Source organism: Pseudorasbora parva, chromosome 2 (assembly GCF_024679245.1).
Source record: "Pseudorasbora parva isolate DD20220531a chromosome 2, ASM2467924v1, whole genome shotgun sequence".
Taxonomy (NCBI): Eukaryota; Metazoa; Chordata; class Actinopteri; order Cypriniformes; family Gobionidae; genus Pseudorasbora; species Pseudorasbora parva.
The window spans coordinates 142,147-147,757 of NC_090173.1; positions in this window are offsets into that span (position 1 = coordinate 142,147).

The window sequence follows — 5,611 nt, forward strand, 5'->3', positions numbered from 1 at the left end:
ACCGGAAGCGACGTAAGCAAACAGCGAGCGCGGGAAATGATTGGCCGATCAGAGGCTATCTGAATAAAGCGGCTGTCATTGGTCATTCCCCCTGGCAACCGTTTTATTTGTTGTAATTGTATTTCTATTGTTTCTTTTCCTTTTCTTAATAATGTTTCTTGATGCAACGCTGTATGTTATTGTTCTTTAAATAAAAAAACAGAAGATCTAGATTTTTTTTTAAAGCTATGGTTATTGATTTTCATAATCTGTCTTTAAAGGCACAGTATGTAATTACTCAACACTGGGGCGTGTCTTGACACTTGAGTGGGCGGAGCTTTAATTCTGCCGCGAGTCCTTCTGCTTCTTCCAGTCTGTGTGTGTGTGTGTGTGTGTGTGTGTGTGTGTGTGTGTGTGTGTGTGTGTGTGTGTGTGTGTGTGTGTGTGTGTGGGGCAGTGTGTGTGTGTGTGTGGCAGTGTGCTGTTTTATCCTCTCACACACGTGAGTGTGTTAAAGTGATGTTATAACGCTACTCTGAGCCACTTGTTCACACTGCGGTGATCATATTAGGCGGTTAAACATGGCACTGTGCGGTAAATCAACAACAGCAGATTTAAACAATAAGACTAACGGTGTTGAGCTGGAGAACAGTCACTAGTTTCTGTCCATCAATGATCCAAACTGTGCCTAATAAACACATCAGATCTGACTCTCGTCACACTCTATACTAATGAATGTTCATCAGCAGGCTGGAGCTGAGTATTATATGCACACTATATAACACACTATGGACACACTGGCGGCTGGAGCTGAGTATTATATGCACACTATATAACACACTATGGACACACTGGCAGGCTGGAGCTGAGTATTATATGCACACTATATAACACACTATGGACACACTGGCAGGCTGGAGCTGAGTATTATATGCACACTATATAACACACTATGGACACACTGGCAGGCTGGAGCTGAGTATTATATGCACACTATATAACACACTATGGACACACTGGCGGCTGGAGCTGAGTATTATATGCACACTATATAACACACTATGGACACACTGGCAGGCTGGAGCTGAGTATTATATGCACACTATATAACACACTATGGACACACTGGCAGGCTGGAGCTGAGTATTATATGCACACTATATAACACACTATGGACACACTGGCGGCTGGAGCTGAGTATTATATGCACACTATATAACACACTATGGACACACTGGCGGCTGGAGCTGAGTATTATATGCACACTATATAACACACTATGGACACACTGGCGGCTGGAACTGAGTATTATATGCACACTATATAACACACTATGGACACACTGGCAGGCTGGAGCTGAGTATTATATGCACACTATATAACACACTATGGACACACTGGCGGCTGGAGCTGAGTATTATATGCACACTATATAACACACTATGGACACACTGGCAGGCTGGAGCTGAGTATTATATGCACACTATATAACACACTATGGACACACTGGCAGGCTGGAGCTGAGTATTATATGCACACTATATAACACACTATGGACACACTGGCAGGCTGGAGCTGAGTATTATATGCACACTATATAACACACTATGGACACACTGGCGGCTGGAACTGAGTATTATATGCACACTATATAACACTATGGACACACTGGCAGGCTGGAGCTGAGTATTATATGCACACTATATAACACACTATGGACACACTGGCGGCTGGAACTGAGTATTATATGCACACTATAGAACACACTATGGACACACTGGCAGGCTGGAACTGAGTATTATATGCACACTATATAACACACTATGGACACACTGGCAGGCTGGAGCTGAGTATTATATGCACACTATATAACACTATGGACACACTGGCAGGCTGGAGCTGAGTATTATATGCACACTATATAACACACTATGGACACACTGGCAGGCTGGAGCTGAGTATTATATGCACACTATATAACACACTATGGACACACTGGCAGGCTGGAGCTGAGTATTATATGCACACTATATAACACACTATGGACACACTGGCAGGCTGGAGCTGAGTATTATATGCACACTATATAACACACTATGGACACACTGGCAGGCTGGAGCTGAGTATTATATGCACACTATATAACACACTATGGACACACTGGCGGCTGGAGCTGAGTATTATATGCACACTATATAACACACTATGGACACACTGGCAGGCTGGAGCTGAGTATTATATGCACACTATAGAACACACTATGGACACACTGGCAGGCTGGAACTGAGTATTATATGCACACTATATAACACACTATGGACACACTGGCAGGCTGGAGCTGAGTATTATATGCACACTATATAACACTATGGACACACTGGCAGGCTGGAGCTGAGTATTATATGCACACTATATAACACACTATGGACACACTGGCGGCTGGAACTGAGTATTATATGCACACTATATAACACACTATGGACACACTGGCGGCTGGAACTGAGTATTATATGCACACTATATAACACTATGGACACACTGGCAGGCTGGAGCTGAGTATTATATGCACACTATATAACACACTATGGACACACTGGCGGCTGGAACTGAGTATTGTATGCACACTATAGAACACACTATGGACACACTGGCAGGCTGGAACTGAGTATTATATGCACACTATATAACACACTATGGACACACTGGCGGCTGGAACTGAGTATTATATGCACACTATATAACACACTATGGACACACTGGCAGGCTGGAACTGAGTATTATATGCACACTATATAACACACTATGGACACACTGGCGGCTGGAACTGAGTATTATATGCACACTATATAACACACTATGGACACACTGGCGGCTGGAACTGAGTATTATATGCACACTATATAACACACTATGGACACACTGGCAGGCTGGAACTGAGTATTATATGCACACTATATAACACACTATGGACACACTGGCAGGCTGGAGCTGAGTATTATATGCACACTATATAACACACTATGGACACACTGGCAGGCTGGAACTGAGTATTATATGCACACTATATAACACACTATGGACACACTGGCAGCTGGAACTGAGTATTATATGCACACTATATAACACACTATGGACACACTGGCAGGCTGGAACTGAGTATTATATGCACACTATATAACACACTATGGACACACTGGCGGCTGGAACTGAGTATTATATGCACACTATATAACACACTATGGACACACTGGCGGCTGGAACTGAGTATTATATGCACACTATATAACACACTATGGACACACTGGCAGGCTGGAACTGAGTATTATATGCACACTATATAACACACTATGGACACACTGGCGGCTGGAGCTGAGTATTATATGCACACTATATAACACACTATGGACACACTGGCGGCTGGAGCTGAGTATTATATGCACACTATATAACACACTATGGACACACTGGCGGCTGGAGCTGAGTATTATATGCACACTATATAACACACTATGGACACACTGGCGGCTGGAACTGAGTATTATATGCACACTATATAACACACTATGGACACACTGGCGGCTGGAGCTGAGTATTATATGCACACTATATAACACACTATGGACACACTGGCGGCTGGAGCTGAGTATTATATGCACACTATATAACACACTATGGACACACTGGCGGCTGGAGCTGAGTATTATATGCACACTATATAACACACTATGGACACACTGGCAGGCTGGAACTGAGTATTATATGCACACTATATAACACACTATGGACACACTGGCGGCTGGAGCTGAGTATTATATGCACACTATATAACACACTATGGACACACTGGCGGCTGGAACTGAGTATTATATGCACACTATATAACACACTATGGACACACTGGCAGGCTGGAACTGAGTATTATATGCACACTATATAACACACTATGGACACACTGGCGGCTGGAGCTGAGTATTATATGCACACTATATAACACACTGTGGACACACTGGCGGCTGGAACTGAGTATTATATGCACACTATATAACACACTATGGACACACTGGCGGCTGGAACTGAGTATTATATGCACACTATATAACACACTATGGACACACTGGCGGCTGGAACTGAGTATTATATGCACACTATATAACACACTATGGACACACTGGCAGGCTGGAGCTGAGTATTATATGCACACTATATAACACACTATGGACACACTGGCGGCTGGAACTGAGTATTATATGCACACTATATAACACACTATGGACACACTGGCAGGCTGGAGCTGAGTATTATATGCACACTATATAACACACTATGGACACACTGGCAGGCTGGAGCTGAGTATTATATGCACACTATATAACACACTGTGGACACACTGGCGGCTGGAGCTGAGTATTATATGCACACTATATAACACACTGTGGACACACTGGCGGCTGGAACTGAGTATTATATGCACACTATATAACACACTATGGACACACTGGCAGGCTGGAGCTGAGTATTATATGCACACTATATAACACACTATGGACACACTGGCGGCTGGAGCTGAGTATTATATGCACACTATATAACACACTATGGACACACTGTGTGGTTTGGCAATAAAACAGTTCAGTCCGAAGCTAAAGTCGCTCGTCTGGTAAAGATGGCAATGGGAATAATGGGAATAATGGGAAAGGGAACACCAATCATTGGAGTCATCAATGAGCAGTCGGCCATTAGCGCCGCTACCAAGACTGATTCTGACTCTTCACAGTTTAAGAGTGACAGGATGCATATGTGCAAATATAATCGCTTAACCAAACCTTTCATACCAACCTCGATTAGACTTTTATATAAGTAGTGTGTTTTTTTTGTTGTTTTTGTGTATTCTTTGTGTTTTTTATCAATGTGTGTGTGTGGGCACCAGGGGCTTATTGCACAAAACTAGGATAAGAGATTGAGCTGGGATATTTGAGAGAAATGCTAAATTTAGTACACCGCTGCTGTGTTCACACACCCTGAAGGCGCACACACACCAAAACGATAAGGACAGGTATATTAGCGGATAAACTGAGCCGCGATCACCCAGATATCCGGATTAATCCCTTACCCTAGTTTAGTGCAAAAGGCCCCAGAATCCCAGAATCCCCAGAATCCCCAGAATCCCAGAATCCCCAGAATCCCCAGAATCCCCAGAATCCCAGACCCCCAGAATCCCAGAATCCCCAGAATCCCAGACAAATTCCCCACTGGGGACAATAAACTTCATCGAGTTGAATATTAAAGTGGCGCTACTGTTGCCATGGTTACTACACAATAACACCGGCGGGGATTATGATGTCACTGATAGGCAACACACACACACACACGCACACGGGCCGTTCTCCGGTTAAAACTACTGGATTTACACATTTGTGGACACAGAACGCCCCTAACTAAAACTAAAGGGTCATCTCATTGTCTGTGCCGAGGAGCGTTCAGTTACTGAACAGATCACACACACACACACACACACACACACACACACACACACACACACACACACACGTTTCAAGTGCAGTACTGATCATTTATTAAATTGTTTATTGATTATTTTTAGCTTCTGGACTGATGAGTGTGAGTTTCCACATGT